Consider the following 26,059-nt stretch of genomic DNA (forward strand, 5'->3'; position numbering starts at 1 on the left):
CTTATTCATTGGCCAACAAACTTACTAGGCCTCTTACTGAACTCATTTGCACCCCCACGCAACTTTCAATAACCTTAGGCACAGTGGTCCCTTTATGAGCAGGCACTGTGATCACTGGCTTCTGCCATAAACCAAAAGCATTTGTAGGCCGCTTTCTATCACCTGGGGCACCAGTCCCTCTTATCCCTATACTAGTAATTATTGAAACTGTTGGCTTATTTATCCAACCAATAGCCCTAGCCCTATGACTAACAGACAGTATCACAGCCAGTCACCTGTTAATTCACCTAATCAGAGGAGCATCCCTTTCCCTATTAAGCGTGAATCCTTGCACAGCCCTCGTTACATTTATTACTCTTGTTCTCACTTTTCTCGAATATGCATTAGCCCTTATTCAAGCTTACATGCTCACCTTGTGAGTGAGCCTCAACCTACACAATAATGACTCACCAAACCCATGCGTATCATATAGTAAATCCTCTTTCCTGACCTCTTACAGGAGCCCTCTTAGCCCTTCTCTTAACAGCCCATCTAGTCATATGATTCCATTTTAACTCAACTTTTTTATTATCCTTGGGCTGATTAACTAGTATGTTAACAATATGTCAATGATGATGAGACATCACCAGGGAAAGCACTTTTCAAGGCCATCACCCACCAGTTTCATTCAAAAAAGATGTTGATATGTCATAATTCTGTTTATTACTTCAGAGGTTCTCTTTTTTACAGGCTGCTTCTGAGGTTTTCATCACTCAAGTCTTGCCCTTACACTTGAACTAGGTGGTTGCTAACCACCAACAGGCATTCACCCCCTAAATCCATTAGAAGTACCACTTTTCAACACCTGTCTTACTGGCCTCTGGAGTACCTATTACCCAAGGTTAGGACAGCTTGATAGAAGGAAATTGTAAGCATATTCCTCAAGCTCTTTTTATTACAATCTCCCTAGTTTACTTTACACTACTGCAAGCCTCAGAATATTATGAAACAGCTTTTACAATCTCAGATGGAGTACACAGGTCAACAGTCTTCATAACCAGAGGCTTCCATGGCCTACACGTGATCATTGGCTCTACTTTTCCTCATTGTCTGCTGCCTGTGTCAACTACAGTTTCATATCATTTCAGATTTGAAGCCACTACCTGATACACTTTGTAGACATAGTATGGCTGTTTCTATACATCCGCATTTATTGATGAGGGTCTATTCTGTTTTTTCTTTTATTGGGGGTATAGTTGTTTACAATGCTGTGTTAGTTTCTACTGTACAGTGAAATGGAGTTGAGGGTGTGTTCTTTTAGTATCAATTAGTACAGTTGTCTTCCAATCAGTTAGTTTTGGTACAATCTGAAAAGAATAATAAACCTTATAGCATTAACCGCAAACATAGTACTAGCTTCACTACTTGTACTTAGCGAATTCTGACTTCCCCTACTAAAGACAGATACAGAAACATCAAGTCCTTACAAATGCGGATTTGACCCCATAGGATTTTCCATAAAGATTTTCCTGGTAGCCGTTACATTTCTCCCCTTGATCGAGAGAAATTGCCCCCCTCTGCCCCCTGCCCTGAGCAGTCCAGACTAGCAACCTAAAAACAATACTCATCATGGCACTCATCCTGATCTCACTACTAGCAATAAGTATAGCCTGTGAGTGAACTCAGAAGTGATCAGAATGACACAAATATGATAATTAGTTTAAATTAAAACAAATGATTTTGTCTCGTTAAACTATGATTAAATTCATAATTACCGAGTATCTTTTGTCTACATAAATATTATTCCAGCATTCACAGTTTCCCTTATAGAGCTATTAATATATCGATCTCACTTAATATCTTCTCTACTATGTCAAGAAGAAATAATATCATTATTCCTTATAGCAACCCTAATGATTCTAAATGTCCACTTCACTCTTGCTAGCACAATACTTGTCATCTGACTAATATTCACAGCCTGAAAAGCTGCACTAGGTTTTCCGTGCTAGGAATATTATCAAAAACCTATGGCATCGATTGCATACAAAATACAAACCTTCTCCAGTGTTAAACATTACTGCTCTAACTATTATATTCATGCCACTAACATGTTTATCAAAAAGCAATATAAGTTGAATGCACACCACAACCTACAGCATACTAATTAGTTTTGTTAGTCCAAACCTTTCAAACAACAGCCTTAAATTCAATCTTCTCTGACCCTCTGTCAGCACCTTTACCAACTCGAACTACATGACTCTTACCACTAACACTCAGAGCTAGGCAATTCCAGCTACCTAAAGAATCACTGGCTTGGGAAAAAAGCAAACAAACTGTCTATTACTATATTAATCATACTCCATATATTCTTCATCTTAACATTCAAGGCCACGGAACTGATTCCAGTCTACATCTTATTTGAAGCAACACTAGTCCCAACATTAGTTATTATCACTTGCTGAGGAAACCAAACAGAATGGCTTAATGCAGGACTCTACTTCTTTATTTTACTCACTGGTGGCATCCCTTCCACTTCTAGTTGCACTAGTGTCTATCCAAAATGCTACAGGCTCACTAAACTTTTTAACAATGCAGTACTGAGCCCAAACAATATCTAACTCTTGATCCCATATTTTCACGTGATTAGTGTGTAAAATGGCTTTTATAGCAAAAATACCCATTTGTGGATTACACCTATGATGTCAAAAATGCATGTAGAAGCCCTTACCGCCTGATCTATGATTCTTGCAGCCCTACTATGCAAACTTGGTGGCTACGAATCACAGTAATCCTGAAACCCATAGCAAAGTATGTAGGGTACCCACTCCTTATATTGTCCTTCTAAGAAGTAATTATAATGAGCTCAATCTGCTTGCACCAAACAGACTTAAAATAGCTCATCTCATGCTCCTCCGTTAAGTACGTGTCACTTGTCATAGTAGCTCTTCTTACCCAAACACCTTCAAGTTCTATAGGAACTACGGCCCTGATAATCACCCACAGCCTCACATCATCTATATTATCATCTGGCAAATTCAAATTATCAGCGTATTCATAGCTGAAACATAATTTTAGTCCGTGTTCTACAAACATTTCTTCCACTAATGGCAACATGATGACTACTAGTAAATCTTACAGACCTAGCCCTGCCCCCAACAGTCAACTTAATCAGAGAACTATTTGTAGCAATATCATCGTTCTTCTAGTCCAGTATCACCATTATCCTCATAGGGTTTAAGATAGTCATTACTGCCATATACACTCTCTATATATTAATCATAACACAATGAGGTAAATATATGATATCAACAATATCAAACCACCATTTACATGAGAAAACACCCTCATAACTCTTGACCTATTACCCCTTCTGCTCCTATAACTCAATCCAAAATTATTTTGGGACCTAGGTACTGTAATAGAGTTTAACAAAAACGTTAGGCTGTGAAGTAAAAGAAACTTAAATCTCCTTTTTACTGAAAAGCTTAGCCTTCTCTCCAGTGAGCCTCCTCACTCTGGAAAGCTAGCTCTTACCCAAAGCCAGCTACCGCTTATTTACCCCTGAGAAACAAAAACCGAATGAGTGAAAATCTGTTTGCCTCTTTCATTTCCTCAAAGATAATAGGGTGCCTGTTGTTATTTTATTTTTTAAAATTAATTAATTTAGTTATTTATCTTTGGCTGCGTTGGGTCTGCGTTTCTGCACACAGGCTTTCTCTAGTTGTGGCGAGCCAGGGCTACTCTTCGTTGCGGTGTGTGGGTTTCTCATTGCGGTGGTTTCTCTTGTTGCGGGGCACGGGCTTCAGGCTTGTGGGCTTCAGTAGTTGTGGCTCGCGGGCTCTAGAGCACAGGCTCAGTAGTTGTGGCACACGGGCTTAGTTACTCCGCGGCATGTGGGATCTTCCCGGACCAGGGCTCGAACCCCTGTCCCCTGCATTGGCAGGCGGATTCTTAACCACTGCACCACCAGGGAAGTCTTGTTGTTATTGTTTTAATTATTCTGTTTCTGAGCATTTTATTCACATCCAACCAACTCAGCTACCTCCTCAATGAGGAGAAATGCGGGCATCTGTGACCTCCTCAGACTCAGTATCTCACGAGCGTTTGTTACGCTGGAGAAGAGAAGACACAACACCAGGAATGGCCAGTACCTGATGATTATTCCAATCAGCCATTTGGCAATTTAAGATAACTGCATTCTTTTTCCCACCCCACTCTAAGCACATTTATTTCGTAAGCACATTTATTTCCTTTTTTTTTTCACTGTAATAGCTGAATTTCACCCTAAAATAGTCAAAGGATTCTATTCACATTTTGTCCTTGTAGATTAATGATAGTGTTAAGACACACAGTTCCTTCATGGAAAATAAGGAAGTGTCTTCTTGGCCAAATGTGATCAGCACCATCCAGACTTACGCCTCATATGCCTGGTGAGGCTTAGATTCTCTTCAGTATTCAGTTATTTTTCAAGAGAGATGTGTAAATTAAAGTAGTGACAATGATGTTAACATATGTGTTAGGCAACAAAATAGATGGCGCTGATGCAGATGGTGTTACAAGTTGTATTTTCAACTTGGGCCTGCGTTTGGAAAATATTTCTACTGTTTCCTTCAATGTCATCAATTTTAATGGCTTCTATTCCATCTAATTTTTAAGCTGTAAATATATTCTAGTATCTGAAAAGGAAATCAAAATGATCCTTTGTAACAGAGGCTGAACCTAGTTTGTTTTCTCAGCAAAATTAGTCTTCAGTTTATATGTATCCAAATGGTGGATTATGAGTTCCCAAATCCATAATTTATCCTAGAATTCTTCAGTTAATAAAAAGCGATGTGAGAATAAGTTTGTCTCATATGATTATTAAAAACCTCTGAGCAAGCATTTAAATATTAGGAGATTACATGTAAAAATCTTCATTTGGGCTTCTCTGACAAATCAATGGTTTTGAAATGCTTTCAGAGACCTGAGGAGGACCCTAGACAAGTAATACGCACTAACACTCTCCTATCAGCCTGAGAGCCCCTGGACACTTTTGACTTTTGCTTAATATCAGTGGATATTTAGTCTACTGAAATATTTTAATCCATCTTTCCCTGTAGAAATTTGAACCTAAATTTAAAGGGGCTTTTCTATTGCAGTTCAAGCCAACAGCATTCATTTTAAAGGTAATTTTAGGATTAGCTTAAAAGTGTCTAGGCAAACATTTATTTAATTTCCTGTGTTTCTGTAGAAATGATAATACCTAACAAATATTACTTACTCTTGGTCACATGCTGTGGTTTACATATCTCATATTTTAATTCTTACAACAAGCCGTAAGGTAGCTGCTAAATGCTATTATTAGTTTAACAAGGAAAACCTGAACCTTCAAGAGGTATGTACGTTGCCCAAGGTCTCAAAGCTTTCAAGGGGTTTAGCTGGGAAAATCTTTTCTCTAAAATTGATGTTCTTAACCACTCACTGTCTTACTCTGACATATATATTCTAAACTATTTTTAAATGTATCTTTAAAAATAATTCAAATATGGATACTTTAAAACACATAAATATATAAATAGGGATATTTATATAAAGAAACATTTATCCTCGTTCTGAATTAAAGGCTCCAGATACTCTCAGCTCCCTATGCCCCCTTTTAGGTCACAAAGGGACCTCTTTTTATGAATTGTCCACCAAAGGGGTCAGGGTTTGAATTCTCCCCTAGCCTTTTCCTTTTTTCCCTGTTGTAAATGAATTATGTATATGCCCTGAAGTAATTAGCAAAGACGCTGTTGCTCAGGTGAATTTTAATTAATCTGACCTAGTTCCTGTCAAGAATAATTAGGAGAAAATATGTCCTCCCCGCGCAGCTCTGTCAAGCTAAGATGCTAAAGCACGGTGTCTCCTGTGTGTGCACTGCATGTGCACTGCGTGTGTACTGTGCTAAAAGTGAGAGGGCTATTTACTTAATGGTTTTAGAAGAAATGCTAACATGATACCTCTTCAATTGCCACCTGGGCATCAGCTCTTCAGTTTCTATATCTGAATAAAAACAAGAAGCCGAACTAACAACAGGGATTCTGACATGAGTGATATCAGTGACTCCTTAAGATATTGTGGTTTGCAATTAAAACTTAAAAACTAGTCCCTCCTCTTCCAAAAGGCTTTTGAATGAAGTCGCATGCCCCATTTCACAGCCTGTTAATTTTCTTAACATAAAAGCTATTCAACTGTCTTCTAACTCTCTCTCCCATCCCCTACCTGTCCTTTTTTAAATGTTTAGCATCCTTAGTAATCTAATTAACTGGTGAAATTTCTCATGTAATAACCAAGTCCTAAGCGGTATGTTTCAAGAAAGATATTTTAGGAAAAGTCAATAAGCAAGCTTTACCCACAGATGCAGTTTGTCAAGAAGGGGAGATAATCTCTGGTTGCAATGACGGCAGGTTTGAATATGATGACGTTTGCTGTCCATGATTGCCTGGAGCCCTAACCACTGCTCTGTCATTGTATAGCAGCCTCTCTGCATGCCCTCTAACCTTGCCTTCTAATATATTAAGGGGCTTGTGGAAGAGGAGACCACTGGAGAACTTATATCTCACATCGCCACACAGTTCCGAGTTAATAATTTCCTTATTAAACCTACGAACCCTTCATGTTTTGTAGTCCTGCCTGCCCAACCCCCTTCTAAGTTAGTTTCTAGGCAACCAATAAACATTGAATTACATTAAGCTCCTTATTTCAAGGCTGCAGTTCAGGATTTTGCTGCATATTTGTTGGCTCATTTATGGAGACTGCAGCATAATATTCATTAATTCTGTTTAATCTTCAGTACTTCAGTGATTTGATTCTCAACCACATTACCTATACCAGTCTGTCCATGTTTAAACCACCCCAGTGCTGTGATGCTGTTCTATATGTTGATTACCCAAAGGTTCCGTGAGCTCTAGTCTGGAATCACAGAGGCAGATTATCCACCATTTCTAGTTCTTGGTGATCATTCAGCACTTTAAGGTAACCTATTAGAAAATTAAAAATTGCAGCATCTGTCTTGAATGGCCAACATATCTATAGCTGACTTTTAATAAGAAAGAACGTGCCGGGCTTCCCTGGTGGCGCAGTGGTTGAGAGTCCGCCTGCCGATGCAGGGGACACGGGTTTGTGCCCCAGTCCAGGAGGATCCCACATGCTGCGGAGCGGCTGGGCCCATGAGCCATGGCCGCTAAGCCTGCGCATCCGGAGCCTGTGCTCTGCAATGGGAGAGGCCACAATGGTGAGAGGCCCACGTACCGCAAAAAAAAAAAAAAAAAAAACAAAAAACGTGCAGTTTAGGAATAGTCTGAAAAGGTAATAAGCATTTGCAAAAAGAAAGACATTGTTTGCTTTGACAAATTAAGGTTTTGATGTGATAGAGAGGTTCTTGGAAATATCCCTTTATTGATATGAATCAAGGAATTGAGGTTTTAATTTCAAATTTACCCAGCGCTATGTGAGAATGAATATTAATCTTCCAGCAGAACTGTTCTGTTTTGAATGTTGAATGTTTTGAGACATTCTCTAAAACACTCTTGCAAGTACTCTCTCTCTCTCTTTCTCTTTCTCTGTGTGTGTGTGTGTGTGTGTGTACATCTACGTCTTCACAACCAAACAAAAACGTAAATTAAATGTTTGTTTACTCTCTAGTTTCATAACATAAAGTAATCACTGATACTGGTCACACTGAAGGGCGGCTTGGAAAGGAGAGCAGTGAAGTCCTTTCACCTGCCAATTCAATCTCTCTCCTTCACCTGCTTTCTGGTGGGGAAGGGTGTATAAGGCTGGGTGAAAAAAGTCAATTGAATCGTTTTTGCAGGCTCAACCAAACTGTAATAGTTAATAATAGTTTTACTGGCAGGGTCTGGAACAGAGGTGCTGCTGTGTGTCGCTGGTGATGGAGGCTCTGCCAGGATATCTTATTGTGCCCCCATCACCAGTGACACAGGAGCACCACCGTTCCAGACCCTGCCAGTAAAGCTGCTATCAATCACTGAGAATTTGCGTGCATCTGTTCTAACAGCTAGTATTACTTTTCACTTATAAAAGTACTGTGAGCCCTGCGATAGGATAACTTCAATCAGTAGAACCACGAACACTCTTCACTGCCCACTGTGTGCCACATAGTACTGCAGTTTCCAAGGATTCTACAGTCATTAAAACAAGAAAGGGCCCTACCTCCATTCAGTTGTTAAAGTAGCAGGGAAAACAGACATAAACTATTGCAATGAGTCTATTAGTTATGCACATGTAAAGAAAGGCAAAATAGAAATTCAATGGCTCTGGAACACATGGTAAGATCTAAACTACTCTAGCAATGATGAATATATTTTTTAATTTATTAATGCTTATTTCCAAATGTTAGTTTGTACAAACATAAATCTGGATTTCATGTTACACCGAGGGAACTGTGTACAGAGTAGGCTAGTAGACTCAGTAGGTTTAACTGTTTCTTTCTTTTTTATATATAAATATATAAATATATATATATATTTATGAATGTATGTATGTATGTATGTATGTATGGCTGTGTTGGGTCTTCCTTGCTATGCGCAGGCTTTCTCTAGTTGCGGCGAGCAGGGGCTACTCTTTGTTGCTGTGTGCGTGCTTCTCATTGCGGTGGCTTCTCTTGTTACACAGCATGGGCTCTAGGTGCACGGGCTTCAGTAGTTGTGGCTCGCAGGCTCTAGGGCGCAGGCTCGGTAGTTGTGGCGCATGGGCTTAGTTGCTCCGCAGCATGTGGGATCTTCCTGGACCAGGGATGGAGCCCATGTCCCCTGCATTAGCAGGCGGATTCTTAACCACTGTGCCACCAGGGAAGTCCCTAAACTATTTCTTAAAATAGGTGTTTGGTTTTTTTTTCCTTTGAGCTATCAGGGTACTTAGAAAACATTTCACCTAATCCTTCTCCAGGTAAGGAGAAATGTCTTATCCAAACTGATAATACCATCTTTTTTAATGAATGGAATATTTAGTGTATGCTAGGAACTATGTTATTCTCTACTTTTAACCAATTTTTATTGTGAAATTTAGTATCCTTAAGGATGAGTCTGTAATAAAAGATATGTAGGTCACTGATTTATCAAAAAAAAAAAAGAAAAAAGACACGTATGTAATGCCACTCAGGTCAAGAAATGGATAATTGCTTGCTTCCCAGATTTGCTGAGCAGCCCAGCCCACTTCTGACTCCATTCCTTCCCTGCTCCCTACTGCCCTACTTCTGAAGGTCATGATTATTATTTAGATTTTCTTTATAGTTTTACCACATTCACATGCATTCAAAAATGATGTTTTTAAATGTACTTTTAACTTCAAATAAACTGAATTGTAGTAGAGTATATGCTTTTATGTCTGTCTTCTTTCACACAACTCAACATTGGTGATAGTAATTCATGTTCTTTTTTGTAGCATTACCTTGGTCATTTTCATTCTATTGTATGAATGTATCACAATTTATTCTACTGTGTAAGTATTCTAAAATTAATCCATTTTAGAATAAATGGCATTTGTTCGTCTGACTGGTATGAATAGTATAACTCTAAATAGTCTTGTGCTTGTTTCTTGGAACACATGTGCGTATATTTCTATCTCCTAATTCTCAAAATTTGGTGTTATGCTATATCCCACACTCATGTTTCTGTAGAATTCAAAGATATATTCTTATGAAAGAAAGTTGGAAAGGAAGGACAGGCTGAGGTAACATAATAGAACCAGATATACTGAATTGGTTGCCTGATTGCAGTCTCACAGATTTTTGGTTCAATATATAATGGGTTAAGCTGAGTTCCTTCACGTATCATTGAAACAAATGAATAGAAGAAATAAATGATCAATGTCCTCTTCATCATTACTAATTCTCTGTTTAACCTTTGGTAACATGGGTGAGATGCAATGCCTTCCTGCTCTTACGTTTGGTTCAACCATTTTTATTGCATTATTTCTGTTCTTTTGTCTAGCTAAGTTTTTCCCATCACAGAATATGCTGTTCCCTTTGCCTGAAATATGTTCTTATTGTAAAACTTCGGTCGCATGACTAGCTCCTTTGTTTATTGAGGTAAAGCTGACATATAATGTTAGTTGCAAGTGTATGACCTCATAGTTCAATATTTGTATACACTGCTGAGTGATCACTGCAATAAGTCTAGTTACCATCTGTCACCATACAAAGTTACAAACAATTTTTTTTCTTGTGATAAGAACTTCTAAGATTTACTATCTCAGCTTCTTTCAAATATGGAACTCCTCCCTACCTTCTCAGGATCATTTCAGCTGAACTCGGAAATCTTCTTTGATAGTCCTACTGCCCCCAGTCACTCTCTATTACATTTACCCCTTATAATTGCTGTTAGATAGATAATTCATCTCTTCAGTGGTTATCTTGTTTATAGTTTATTCTTTTTTTCTGGTCCCCCCTTTCCCTGCCTTCCAGAAATATAAGCATCAGGAATCTCATTTCTTTTGTAGAACAAGTTAGTTACAGTATGTGGAACAATACGAGTTCATAATAGGTGCTCAATAAATGTCTAATGAATAAATGGAAGAAAGGAAGGTAGAGGTTTGGAAGGAGGCCAAGCAGTAAAGAGACTATTTGCATGTTTCAAAAATGCTGTAATTCTTCATGACAGGTGTAAATGAGGAGATTTGTGGATTCAGATCTTATAAGGAGACTAAGCAATCAAAGATACCAAACCATTGAAGGTTAGAAAGAAGCATGGAGCTCAGTGTTTCCACACAGTGAGGCAGACTGAAAGCAATAAGGGAAACCAAAAGCCCAGGATGGTGTGTGACTGTCATTCTGATTTTCTATATATCTCTTTGCCAAGCTATACATACATGAATTCCTAACAGCCTGACTAATGTTCATCTCAAGGAAAGAATCTGAGTCAAAATGACCTCAGGGTTACTAGCCATGGAAACAGAGGAGGGAGAGTGTGGTCATTAGATGCTGTTGTCAAAGAACAAAGGAGGGACAAAAAATAGAAGTTTGATGCTTTCCCACATTGATTTGGAGGAAATTGGCCAACATCCAATGTGAGCAAGGCGATTGGGTAACCCTGGGAGAATGAGTCATCTTAGCAGGCTCTGCAAAAGTGCTTGCTTGTGTCAATCATCACTGTAATGACAGATACCAAGGGTCAATATTTACAAGGGTCCACTAGGATGAGTAGTAAGATGAGCCTAGGAGTGGTCCCCAGGAAATCACAGAGCAGTGAGGCTCATAGAAGAAATAAAAATTCCAGGAGTTGACCAAACTGTTAACTATAAAGTAAATGTATATTTAACACTTAAAGAAGAGAGAGCCTAGTACTACTGTAGGCAGATCCAATAGGAATGTAATATAATACTTGTGGTTACAGACACGGAAAATGTTTAAATATCTATGGGATGCAGCAAAAGCAGTTCTAAGAGGGAAGTTTATAGCAAGACAATCCTACCTCAAGAAGCAAGAAATATCTCAAATAAACACCCTAAACTTACACTTAAAGAAAATAGGGAAAGAAGAACAAAAAAACCCCAAGGTTAGGATAAGGAAAGAAATCATAAAGATGAGATCAGAAATAAATGAAAAAGAAATGAAGGAAACAATAGCAAAGATCAATAAAACTAAAAGCTGGTTCTTTGAGAAGATAAACAAAATTGATAAACCATTAGCCAGACTCATCAAGAGAAAAAGGGAGAAAACTCAAATCAATAGAAATGAAAAAGGAGAAGTAACAATTGACACTGCAGAAATACAAAGGATCATGAGAGATTACTACAAGCAACTATATGCCAATAAAATGGACAACCTGGAAGAAATGGACAAATTCTTAGAAAGTACAACCTTCCGAGGCTGAACCCGGAAGAAACAGAAAATATAAACAGACCAATCACAAGCACTGAAATTGAAACTGTGATTAAAAGTCTTCCAACAAACAAAAGCCCAGGACCAGATGGCTTCACAGGCGAATTCTATCAAATATTTAGAGAAGAGCTAACACCTATCCTTCTCAACTGTTTCCAAAATATAGCAGAGGGGGGAACACTCCCAAACTCATTCTACAAGGCCACCATCACCCTGATACCAAAACCAAAGTAGTCACAAAAAAAGAGAACTACAGGCCAATATCACTGATGAACATAGAGGCAAAAATCCTCAACAAAATACTAGCAAACAGAATCCAACAGCACATTAAAAGGATCATACACCATGATCAACTGGGTTTTATCCCAGGAATGCAAGGATTCTTCAATATACACAAATCAAGAGAGTGGCATGAACATATATACACTACCAAACGTAAAATAGATAGCTAGTGGGAAGCAGCCACATAGCACAGGGAGATCAGCTTGGTGCTTTGTGACCACCTAGAGGGGTGGGATAGGGAGGGTGGGAGACGCAAGAGGGAAGAGATATGGGAACATATGTATATGTATAACTGATTCACTTTGTTATAAAGCAGAAACTAACACACCATTGTAAAGCAATTATACTCCAATAAAGATGTAAAAAAAAAGAATAAATTATGCACAAAGGGAAAAAAAATGTTAAGGGTGAAGGTGTTTTTTTTTAAAAAAAAGTTAGTACAGGTCAGAGAATAATTGAATTTCAGAGCTGAAACGGGTATTTCTGACTACCTACTGTAATCACCTCACCTTCCTGTTAAGGATATTACCAGGAGGGAGAAGTGACTTGTACAATTCATCCCATCATGAGTTTATGTAATGTCTGTTTACATTGCACCAAACATATTGGTACCAGGCACTTCATTATTGGTTATACAGATAAAATGTGACTAAGACTTGATTCTTGCCCTCAGGAACTTGCTATCAATTGGGCAGTTAAGATGAGTAAACTGAGAAAGGCATTGCCATAGTACAAAAGAGGACAGTGTACACATTGGTTAAGAGTACAGGCTGTGGGTTGAAGCTATCTGAGTTCAAACACAATACCACTGCTCACACATTGGGTGGCCTTGGGCAACTGAGTTCACTTTACTATGCTTCAATTTCCTTTTCTATGAAATGTTGATAACATTAGCATTTATCTTATAGGGTTACTTGATGATTAAGTGAGAAAATATATACTCAATGCTTAGTAAAATATTTAGTAGTAGTAATCGATCAAAAAATGTATTATTATCAGTAGTAGGTGCAATAGAGTAGTAGCATCATCATGATTCTTAGATTCCAGGTGTGGTAGTTAAAAAGAAAGCTACCCAGCAGTGGGATTAATAGTCCATGATTATATTAAGGTTTAGGAAGAGTGTTCTGGCAAAAGGGGTTAAATTATTCTCTGGTTTCCTGGACTTTATCTTTGACTTTGTGGAGCTTTCTGAATGCTGAGGTTTTCGCTAGAGCCGTAACTGAATTGCAAACATAACTCTCATGCTCATGATGATCCTAGGTTTATATGCCATGTGTTCCGGTAAATGGCAGTGAAGTTTATGAGGAAGAAACAGCTCTTTCTCTTTCATACAAAGGTGACGTTTCAGTTGGAAGTGTGGCTTCCTAGGGTGTTTGTTCTTACCCCACTGACCCAAACACAGTGAACTATATGACAACAGGGTGTATATCACAGTATGTCATAGAGATGTAAGTTGGTAACATTTTGTATCTTCCACTGTAGGCTGTAAGTATTCTGAGGTCTGGGATGTAGCAGTTATCTACTGCTGAGTAACAAACCACTCCAAAACTTAGTGACTGTTTTAGTGACTAAAACAACAGTAGTTATGGAATTTGCATTTCGGGCAGGGCTCTGTGGGGATGACTCATTCTGCTCCATGCTTGACTTGAGGCTGGGATCCACTTTCTAGATGGCTCACTCATGTGGCTGGCAAGGTGGTGATGGCTTTTGGAAGTGAACTCAACCAAAACTGGAGTGCTCATTTCTTGCTGGCTGCTTATTTGGGTTTCCTTACAGCATGGATACCACCTCAGAGCAGTAGGACTACTTACATAAGTAACTTATTGCCACTCATGAGTGTCACAGAAGTACCAGGCAGAGACTGTGTGGCTTTGTAAATCTAGCTTCAGGAGTCAGATAACGTTACTTCTGCCATAGTTGCAAGTGAATCCACATTCAGGGGGAAAGAACATAGGCTCTCATCCCTCTATAGTGGAAATGTCAAAGTTACATGATGAGAGGTATGACTCTGTTGAGAAACACAATCTGCCAAAAATGCCATTTCCGTTTTGCCCACCAGAGTGTCCAGAATAATGCTGACACAACACTGGTACTTAATAAATATAGCTCTGAATGAATTATAGCACTGAATACATTGAGTGAATGAAAATAAATGAATAAATTAGTATTGTTACCCTAGTTCCTGACCCTTTCTGAATGACATGGATATTAGTATCAAACTTGGCTCCTGGCTTGAAAGTTTGCTCTTTAATCTGGCACTTACTTTTGTATGTCTGCAGTTGATTTTGAAGTCTTAAACACCTTTGGGGAATAAGGAAATGATTACAAAGACAGAGCAGTAGTGCCTTTGAAGAAAAGTAATTTGAATAAATGAGATGGAATTTGGTTGTAAAGATTTATCAAGTCGTCAAAGAATATTACAAGAGAGGAAAATAGTTCTGAAGGAGGAAAATAATCGATGATGAACCAGCGTGGTTGTGATGAAGGAAACAATATGATGACAAGAGATCGGGCAGCTTCTAGGGGAACAGCAGCCAAAAGAATCATCAGCAAAACTATGTTTAATTAATGAACGGCAGCAGAAGAGGGTGCTCTAAAAAGATTAGAGATAGCACTTGAGGCTGTGCCTCCTGGGAAATACTGGATGACTGAAGTACTTCTGTGTGTGATGTGATTAAAATAATCAACTAGAATGTTGAACATTGAATCATGAATTTAAAAGATTTTGTCTGCCTGTGTAAAGCAAACATAAGACAGTAATTTTTGATTAATCTTGGGGAATAGGGAAGACCACCAATATAATTGATGTTTCCAGAAGTCATAGTGGAAATGTCTTATTCTTTGTCCATAGCAACCTGATATATTACTGTCCATCAAGATTTTAACTCTGTGCCCTTATTATAAAATATATTTGGAGCTGACAGTTGCAACTTGAACTGTGTAACTTAGGATAAAAGGTACAGATTGTAAATTTCTCCTCTGTATCATCCATAATTATTTTTACTTTTTAATGAAAACGAAAGAGTGTGTAATCTTGTTAGTAAGTGTAACTCCTCAAACTTCAGAACAGGAAAAAAAAAAGAATTTTGTTGATTATGTCACTCTTGATCATTTTACCATTGTCAAGTGTTTCTTGGATTCTTCCAGAATGTTGACATTTACCCAACTTTGATTGAAATTAAGGGAAAACTGTATTCCCTTTTTATTTCCTTTTTATCATCCTTTTCTAAAATTTTGTTATAAGAAAAGAGACACACAGGGATTTAGCTATCAGGCTTCTGAGTGTTATGAATTAACAAGAGAGCAGTATTATTCCCATATCTCTGATTCCTACTGGTGTGGTGGGAATGACCAATAATTACGTTTTTTTTTTTTTCTTATTTCACTGTACTACAATAAATACATGTTGCAGCTGAACGGGTTTGACAGAAAACATACTTTAAGTATGTGACTACATTTACAGTTATTTATATATTAATAGTATAGCATTTGGACATCATAATGTTATCACTGGCTTTAAAAAATACTTAGAATATTCTTTTAATTAAGTTTAGATATGCTATGAGAGTTTTAAAATATAATTTGTGCTGAATTCAAAAGCTGAGTAGTCAAAGACATTATTTAAAAGTTCTCATAAACTTTAAATTATGCTTGAATTGATGTTTCTTGCTAAGCAGAACATTAATTTGGTTTTGCTGTATATAAATATATTAAAATTAAAAAGTAAATATTTTAATTGGCTCTTTAGACACTCGGATTAAGGTATCTGAAGCAGGCTGGTCAGGAACCTCTTTTGTTTGTTTGTTTGTTTGTTTTTGCCGTACACGGGCCTCTCACTGCTGTGGCCTCTCCCGTTGCGGAGCACAGGCTCTGGACGTGCAGGCTCAGTGGCCATGGCTCACGGGCCCAGCCGCTCCACGTCATGTGGGATCTTCCCGGACCGGGGCACGAACCCGTGTCCCCTGCATTGGCAGGCGGACTCCCAACCACTGCGCCACCAGAGAAGCCTTGGTCAGGAACCTTTGACCTAGTAATGGAATTTACAGATATGGCAAACCCGTACGGCAGATTAAAAACATTGCATACAAAGACACCATCTATATCTTCAAAACACACCAAATGTCACTGCATAGTTTGTTAAGGTGATCATACAAGAGGGAGAAAAAATTCAGGTGGGACTTTGGCTACACAGTGAGTGAGACACTGCCACCCCAAGCTACAGTACTTCCACTTCTTTGTTCTCACTAGCTCCCCACTTCCCACCAGCACCTTTCAGTCAAGTCCTAATCGCCACCTGTAATTAGATTTTTATTTGTGCCTTAACATGCTTAACACCTGCCTCCCTCAGACAGGGGATACCCTTGATGGAAAGACTATGGGTAATTTGTGTTTCCCTCTGAATCCCTGGTACTTAGTATAGGACATCACATATAGTAGGCACTTCAGTTAATTTTTACTAAAGGTTAAAAGATGCCATTTTGGGAAAGAGATTTCTCATTTAACCTTAATCAGAGCAGCATCAGGATTGGTCCCAGGCATAGATTTTAGAGTCTCAGTTTACATTCAGATATATGTGAAATCATCAGCTCTGCCTTCTCTCAGGCAACAGAGTCACATGCGTTTAATTCAGGATCTGTTTTCTTCTTTCCATTTTATTTTTACATATGCCGTAGAGCTGTTACTCCTCTAGATATCTTAAGGTGACTAGCATGCTGTAAAGTCCTTGATAGAGTCTTGAGGCATCTGGTGGAAAGATATGACTAAAATCTTGCAAAAAAAATAAATAAAATCTAGCAAACCACCTCATCTTTCAGTTAGTGGCATATCCCTCCAGGGTAAAGAGTAAACATTGGCTGGACCAGGTTGTCAGTCAAAAAAGAAGGAAAATGGCTTTTTCTGTCCACTTCATTTTTCTCTCTTTAGAGACTTTTGACTATGGTGGGTTTCTTTTTAATCCCTCTGTGCATGCCCTACAGCATCTGGTCTTGCAGTTTGTCCTTTAAAGGCCTTCAGCAGCGTTTGTGGACTTGAAGTCAGTCCCTCTGTGTAGTCATTTGGTGGCAGGGTGTGGTAGAGGTGGACAAAACAAGGAGTAATGGAGTTAGAACTTTGTGCTCTCCAACCTTGAGGATTTAGTGCTGACAGTAACACTTTTGAGCTATGTAATCTTGGTCAAGTTGCTTGAACTCTCAAAGTCTTAGTTCCTTCATTTATAAAATAAGATGGCTGTGTTTGTTAAAATGATATAATCTTTGCAAAGTTCTTGGAAGAACGCCAGCACAGTGTATGAGGATATATGCATACCCTCCCACAGATAATAAATGGATATTTGTTAGCAAATGCAAAATAAAATTTAACCTTTCAAAATAATCCCCTAAGCCTTCACAAACTTCAAAAACCAAAATAGTTATAGTATAATAACCCCCCATGGACTTTAGCATAAAAAGGTAAACGATCAGATCTGGTTTGAACCAAGTCACAGAGGGTTTACCAATGACATCAAAAGAAGGATCCAAATCAGAAACCGTTGTTTCCTAAGATGTGGTCTCACCCTGAACAGATTACGGAGAGACAGTAGCATGTTTGTACCTCTCAGGCGTTTTTAAAAGGGCTTTAAAAGCGCCTTTTTCACAACATCTGTAACAGGAGAGAAGGTGAAACTCTCCCAAGCTTAACGGGAGAAATAGATCAGAAACTTTTTTTTTTCTAAATAAAGATCTTGTTTTCATGGTGCCTGGTCTCTCTGACCTAAATTGCAGTAATTCAGTGTGTGTGAAATTACCTTTTCTAGGACAGGAAGATCACAGCAAAAAAAGAGGAAAAAAATGGCAGGAGAAAAAGAATATACAATACAGACAAGAGTTCAGCTTGCCTGACAAAGACCCTGGGACTAATAAGAAACTAGTTATAACGAAGACAACTCAGAAAGGTAACTACTAATATGAAGGACTAGCAATTATCTTCACTGGGCAGCCATGTTCAGGGGGTTCAGGAGGTCGTTTAAGAACTAAAATAAAACAGTATTGAGGCTAAAGAATGGCATCTAATTGAGTTCTCTATTTCTGGGGCTTATTTTATTTTATTAAACTTTTTTATCACTTTCAAGTTCATGGTGATGGCATAGCAGATTTATTTCTGTAATTAAATTGATTATTATTTACCAGCAGAAAGAAAGCTGGCATAAAAAGACACACAATCAGTAACATAGTTCAGAGTTTATGAATTATTACTTAGTACTGATGAGTGGGGTCATTATTTCTTTCCGTTCAGGTTAGCACATTGTGTCTCAGGTCTGGAGGCTGGAAGCAAATCAGAAAAGGCTAGTTACTAGCAATTTGTGACCATCCATGGTTCTTTTTTGCTCCTCCTCCTTGGCTTCAGAATAAGTCATAAAAATATCACAAACTAAAATCTTCTCTTTGTGCTGTGGTCAGCACTTGAACAACGTGAGTTACAGTCATAATATTATCACTGGCAGGTGTTATAGTGTGGGTTGGATTTTGTTAACCAGGATCTGACGTGTGAGAGCCTCCAGCTTGGTGTTGGAGTTCCACATGTTAGGGGTGGGTGGTATATGAACAGACAGGTTCTGAATGAGTCAGCCTGATACAGGCTTGGCATTTTCACGTGGCTGAAGAAACTTCTGGAAGATAATGACTTGATAACTCTAACACTCAAGGAACTTGGGATTCTTACATCTAGAAGGATCTCTAATTGGGCTGAAAAGTATTATGAAGAAGTAATGTAGTCTTCATGGCAGGAAAAGGGAATCAAAACAGGAATGCTTAGGTCCAGTATCTACAATTAATCTCTGCTGAGTTTTTACAATCCATGTTACATCCTTTGAGTAAGTATGTTTAAATGATACTGCTCACAAAATTTACCCAAATCAACCAAATTTAGTATAAGAGTGAAGGATAAAAGAACTTTCAGTTTTCAGTTTGAAAATCTTAATAAGCCCCTAGCAAACTGTGTATAGAATAAAATCAAATATCTCTCTCCCTTTTTGGTAATAGCCATAAGTTGGTGAGAGAAAACATTTTGAGCTTTATATAGGAAGAAGAATGAAGACAAGAACAGACCTATTGGCAATGCAGTCATTTTGCTAATGATGGATACAGTTATGTTGTGTTAACAAAATTCCTCAAATCTCAGTGGCTCAAAACAACAAAGATCTTACTTGGGCCATAATCCATCTTGGGTCATCAGGGGTCTCTGCTTCTCATTGTCTTCACTCAGGGATACAGGTTGGTGAACCCTCCACTACTTGGAATATCATTTATCACCTTATCAGGTGCAAGGAAAAATAATGAATTGTGTGCCAACTCATAAAGGTTCCTGCTCACATATTGTAGGCCTAAGCAAGTCACCTGCAGGCCCAACTTCAAGTGCATATTTTTTTAGTTAAAGTATAATTGGCTTATAATATTATTTGAATTTCAGGTGTACAATATAGTGATTTGATATTTTTATAGACTATACACTATGCAAAGTTATTATAAAATACTGACTATATTCCTTGTGCTCTACATTACATCCATGAGACTTATTTATTTTATAACTGCTAGTTTGTACCTCTTAATCCCCTTCATGTCTTTTGCCCCTACCTACCGCTCTCCCCTGTGGTAACCAGTATTTCTCTGTATCTGTATTTCTGTTTCTGTTCTGTTGTATTTGTTCAGTTGTTGGAATGGATACATATATGTTTATATATACGTGTATATATATATAATGGAATATTACTCAGCCATAAAAAAGAATTAGATCTTGCCATTTTTGACAACATGGATGGACCTGGGTTGTTATGTATCTGGCACATAGAAGGTATAAGATAAATATTTGTCAGTTTTTCATTTGTTTGTTTGTTTTTTACATGTCCATCTACCCTGGTATCTAGTGAGTTTAAGAGGCGAGAGAGTTCTGTTCTGTTTGTGTTGTACTGGTGCTAAGCAATATGCCTCGGCAGTAGCATGCAGATAAATATTTGATGAATGAGTAAATAAAAGGAATAGTAGGTTATCACTAACTTGAGCTAATTATGAAGAATGCAGGGCAAATCTGAATAACCGAAAAGGTTGAACTAAAATATGTTTTTCAAATAAATCATTTTATTTAAGTTCGCATAAATGTAACAAAGCTAACACTATCACCCAAAAGATATTCTTTCTCGAAATGTATACTTTACATGTAGAAATTTGCCTGTCCATTTGTGAAATGGAGTGAGGCTCTCAGAGATTATCCAATAAATCTGCTATTAAAAACTTACTGTCCTTATCTTGGATCTTAAATAACTGTCATCCGTCCTATTTTAGACGTTTTTATAAATTTATTTATTTATTTGTTTATTTTTGGCTGTGTTCTGTCTTCTTTGCTGTGCATGGGCTTTCTCTAGTTGTGGCGAGTGGGGGCTACTCTTTGTTGTTGTGCATGGGCTTCTCATTGTGGTGGCTTGTTGCAGAGCACAGGCTTTAGGCACGTGGGCTTCAGTAGTTGTGGCATGTGGGCTCAACGGTTGTGGCTTGCAGGCTCTAGATCGCAGTCTCAGTAGTTGTGGCGCATGGGCTTAGTTGCTCCGCAGCATGTGGGATCTTCCCGAACTAGGGCTCAAACCCATACCCCCTGCATTGGCAGGCGGACTCCCAACCACTGCACCACCAGGGAAGTCCCTAGATGTTTTTAAACAGTTCAGAATGCTTAACCACATTGACCATCAGCTAGCAACTATACAGGTGGACTTGATTTGAATTTATTGTAGTTATCATATTTATATTTTGTCTTTCAGCTGCTGATGCACACATGCTTAAATGTAGTACTCTTAAATATTTATTACAATTCTCTTTTCAGTATACATTTATTTTCAAAGTGTGTAAACTACTCATCCCTTCTTCAGCAAAACATTCAGATCCCAAGTCAAATAGTTATAATATTTTGTTGAGACATGCACAAAAGCTTAAAATATAAGTGCAAACCTCAAAGCAAACACTCCCTTCAGATGATTCTCTTCCACCTCCACCTCATTTTATTTAAAGTTTCTTTTCAGCAGATTTTAGGTGAAAACTCTGATTGTGGTATCTGACCAGCCTGGACCCTATAGGGATGCATTGGTTTAGTATTATGCTGTGCTGAGATTTGTGTGTTTGGAATGGGAGAGGTGGGTGTGGGGAGGGAGGTTAATTTAGTACTTTTTATTTCCCAGTTGAAGAGCATTAAAAATAAAAAAAGCTGATATAAAAGGCATGTGAACTTGGTTTCTGTGGATTTGCCTGAAGCAAATAGCGCTGTTAGAATCCGTAACCAGAATGTGACAACCTTTGCTCTCACCACCTTCGGAGAAGCAAACCTCAGCATTTTGCCATATCTTAGGAACACCCAACTCTACATTATATTAAAGAGGAATTGATATTTTTACTGACTATCTCATGAAGACCCATGAAAGACAATCTATATCAGACACCATATGGCTAGACTTTATGAAGTTATCCACATTTTCTTCCAGTTTCCTTTCTCTGTTTACCTCATGTCTACACAAAGAGTCCTTTTCTTTTTCCTTTCTCTACAGCCTTTGCAGTCAGTGTAGCTGGTTGCAGTTTTCTTTACCCTCCCATCTCTGTCCTCCCCAACATACACACCTAAATTAACATATTCACTCATTTACTCAACTATTATTTATTGAGTGACTACAAGTGCCAGACATTTTCCACAAGATGAACTACGTATTTAACAATGACTCTCAAATTCATGGTTTGTTTGACTAGAAAGCATTCATGTCATTCTCAGTAAATATTTACTGGGTGATGGTCACAGAGCATTACCAGAGGTGGTACTGGGAGGAGGAAGAAATGTTTATGATGCTAAGAAAAGGCAGCTTTCTTGGAGCTATGCAATTGATAGAAGGAAGTTTATCATTATAAAAATAAAACCCAAATGGCCACTTTTGGCATTGGATACTTGTTTCTGGCCTGAGAGTAAAATTATACAGATTCAAGGTGTCAAAGGTAGATGAACTAAAGCCTAAGACTAAATAAGAATAATAGGAGGTCAGAGTTGCAATGGACCTAGAAGTTATAATGTCTCAAGTCTTATTACATGTTTGAGAGACCTAAAAAGCACACACAGAGAGGACAATATTCCAAGCCTTCATAAGTCTTTCCAGGTTTGGGACATGCAATCATGGCTTCTTTTTGATTATTTCAAAATCTGTTAACAATTTTTTCAATCACCTTTCCAAGGTTGAGCCCAAATATCAATTTTCGTTTTTCAGTAGAGCCTTCCCTAATCTTTCCCATCTCTCACAAAGCATTTTGAATGCAATGGTACTTTAATTATTATATTTATTATACATTTGTTGGCTGAAAACAAAAATTCATTGTCCTGTTTGGCTTTATTCTTTTAAGCTTCCAAATGTTGAACGCTTTATGTACTAAGTATTGGGGCATTATAATTTTATCCTTATACCTATCTTTGATGTATGAATTTACACCCCCATTTTACAGATGGAAACTGAGTCTCAGAGAGATCTAGTAACCTGAACAAGACCACAGAGCAAGTAGAGGTGTCACTTCTCAAACCTAAGTTCTTCAAATGCCAAAATTTGTTTGCTTTGTCATAATCTATACATATTTAACCAGTAACTGGGAAATGACTGGACATTGATATTTTATACATATGTACACATATACATATATACACAGGAATAAGCACCACATACATATAGTTATTGTATATAATTGACTTTTAATACTTAAATGTAGAAGGAGAGTTTATTAATATAAACATCTAGCATTAATTTGTTTCATTTTTGCACACACTCTTCATTTCAAACAGGATATATGGTATGTCTTATCATTCTTTTTAGACATTCAATATCTATAGCTCCTTCCTAGACTTAGGGATACCACCTACCTTATGAGTCATAGCCTGCCCTTCACTATTGCAGCTAACATATCCAAACGCTAGCTTTCCCAACTTACTTTTCAGCCAGGGGGAGGGAAGCCTGACTTTAGATATCATTCCTGGTGTGATAGTCACTGGCCTGGATTGCCAACATCCTAGAAGTCCTAGAAGACACCTAACAGCCTCTTAATAAATCATGCTCCACTTATTTAACCAGAAAAGGTTTCTGTGGCATGGGCTTCAGAATCCTGGGTATATGGGATAGTGGAAAGGGCTTAAGTTTGATGGCAGAAAGTCGCTTTGCTGAATCTCAGTGTTCTAAATTATGGAAATTGGCATAATAATAATTATCTCACATGTTAAGAGTGAGAATGAAGTGGTGTGATAATCATCAGGTTGGAAGTGCTATATCTGGTAGGAGAAATAGAGTTGCATACAGTCCCTACAACCTAAGAAAATCTTGAAAAAATCAAAATAAAAGAGTCATACAAATTTTCAGAGAAAATAAAAAATAAACACCAACTTTATTTCATAAGCAGTGGATTCCAAATCTCTTTCTTTCTGACAAAAATCTGCTTCTGGGAAAAGGTTTACCTTGGAACATTATCTTCCACCTCCAATGTAACTTTCTCTACTCCTAAAGGGTAATTTCTTAGTCAATGGAATCCTAGGGTAGAAATCACCATTAGGAAACACTTGCTTAATTTTGGTCAGCTGGTGCCTGAGCTCTGACACCTGTTTAAGGGATGGGAGAAGCAACAAGATGGCAGGTTTGGATTTCCCCTCACAAACTCCTGTGAATCCAGAAAAGGGAGTTTAAACACAGCAAAGTGAGTTATGGGGAGAGCCCTAAAGGATGCCTAGCCGCCTTCTGGGCTTTGACAGTGTCAATAGGGAGTTGAAGGGAAGGAAGACCCAAACCGACAGGGCTGCTGGGGGATGAACACCTCTCCGGCCGAGCTTAGGGTGTGCTGCCCTGGGTTCTCCTGACACCAAACTCCACTTTTTCCCACTTCGATCCCCCACCCCCTTGCATGCCAGAGCCTGCAGAGTCCAGGTCCTTGGGAAGTTCCTAGGAGTCATCTCTGGAGCCTCTGAGACAGGGCGCCCCACTAAGGAGAGAGCAAAACGGTGACATTCTACAAGCCAGGAAGAGAGCTCAACAGGAACAGAATCAGCTGACTCCTGGATCTTGGACTTCCAGCCTTCAGAACTCTGTGTGGCTGACAGGGTCTTAGTGCTCCAGCCGGGTATCAGGCCTGAACCTCTGAGGTGGGAGAGCTGAGTTCAGGATATTGGTCCATCAGAGACCTCCCAGCCCTTCATAATATAAATTGGCCAGAGCTCTCCCAGAGATCTAAGGTCTGCGTCGCAACGGTAAGACCCAGCTCCACTCAGCGACCAGCAAGCTCCAGTGCTGGACACCCCATGCCAAACAACTAGCAAGACAGGAATACAACCCCACCCATTAGCAGAGAGGCTGCCTAAAATCTTAATAAGGTCACAGACACCCCAAAACACACCACAGGATGAGGTCCTGCCCACCAGAAAGACAAGATGCAGCCTCATCCACCAGAAAACAGGCACCACTCCCATCCACGAGGAAGCCTACACAACCCACTGAACCTACCTTAGCCACTGGGGACAGACACCAAAAACAACAGGAACTACGAACCTACAGCCTGTGAAAAGGAGACCCCCAGACACAGTAAGTTAAGCAAAATGAGAAGACAGAGAAATACACAGCAGATGAAGGAACAAGGTAAAAACCCACCAGACCAAACAAATGAAGAGGAAATAGGCAGTCCACCTGAAAAAGACCTCAGAGTAATGATAGTAAAGATGAGCCAGGGCCTCCCTGGTGGCGCAGTGGTTGGGAGTCCGCCTGCCGATGCAGGGGACACGGGTTCGTGCCCCGATCCCGGAGGATCCCACATGCCGCGGAGCGGCTGGGCCCGCGAGCCATGGCCGCGGAGCCTGTGTGTCCGGAGCCTGTGCTCCGCAACGGGAGAGGCCACAGCAGTGAGAGGCCCGCATACAGCAAAAAAAAAAAAAAAAAAAAAGATGAGCCAAAATCTTGGAAATAGAATGGAGAAAATACAAGAAACGTTTAACAAGGACCTAGAAGAACTAAAGAGCAAACAATGATGAAGAACACAATAAATGAAATTTAAAATTCTCTGGAAGGAATCAATAGCAGAATAACTGAGGCAGAAGAACAGATAAGTGACCTGGAAGATAAAATAGTGGAAATAACTAAGGCAAAGCAGAATAAAGAAAAGAGAATGAAAAGAACTGAGGACAGTCTCAGAGACCTCTGGGACAACATTAAACACACCAACAGTAGAATTATAGTGTCCCCAAAAGAAGAAAAGAAAAAGAAAGGAATTGAGAAAATATTTGAATAGATAATACTGGAAAACTTCCCTAACATGGGAAAGGAAATAGTCAATCAAGTCCAGGAAGCACAGAGAGTTCCATACAGGATAATTCCAAGGAGAAACATGCCAAGACACATATTAATCAAACTATCAAAAATTAAATACAAAGAAAAATAATAAAAGCAGCAAGGGAAAAGCAACAACATACAAGGGAATCCCCATAAGGTTAACACCTGGTCTTTCAGCAGAAACTCTGCAAGCCAGAATGGAGTGGCAGGACATATTTAAAATGATGAAGGAGAAAAACCTAAAACCAAGATTACTCTACCCAGCAAGGATCTCATTTCAGATTCAACAGAGAAATTAAAACCTTTACAGACAAGCAAAAGCTAAGAGAATTCAGCACCACCAAACCAGCTTTACAACAAATGCTAAGGAAACTTCTCTAGGCAGGAAAAACAAGAGAAGGAAAATACCTACAATAGCAAACCCCAAACAATTAAGAAAATGGTAATAGGAACATACATATCAATAATTACCTTAAAAGTAAATAGATTAAATGCCCCCACCAAAAGACATAGACTGGATGAATGGATACAGAAACAAGGTCCCTATATATGCTGTCTACAAGAGACCCACTTCAGACCTAGGGACACTTACAGACTGA

The 26,059-nt window shown here is 38.7% G+C and overlaps 1 pseudogene; it reads left to right on the forward strand.

The window, feature by feature from the left end:
- The first annotated feature begins 441 nt into the window (after window positions 1–441).
- Window positions 442–1,196, forward strand: LOC132497678 (cytochrome c oxidase subunit 3-like; annotated as a pseudogene).
- Window positions 1,197–26,059: the final 24,863 nt, after the last annotated feature.

Source organism: Mesoplodon densirostris, chromosome 10 (genome assembly GCF_025265405.1).
Source record: "Mesoplodon densirostris isolate mMesDen1 chromosome 10, mMesDen1 primary haplotype, whole genome shotgun sequence".
Lineage (NCBI taxonomy): Eukaryota > Metazoa > Chordata > Mammalia > Artiodactyla > Ziphiidae > Mesoplodon > Mesoplodon densirostris.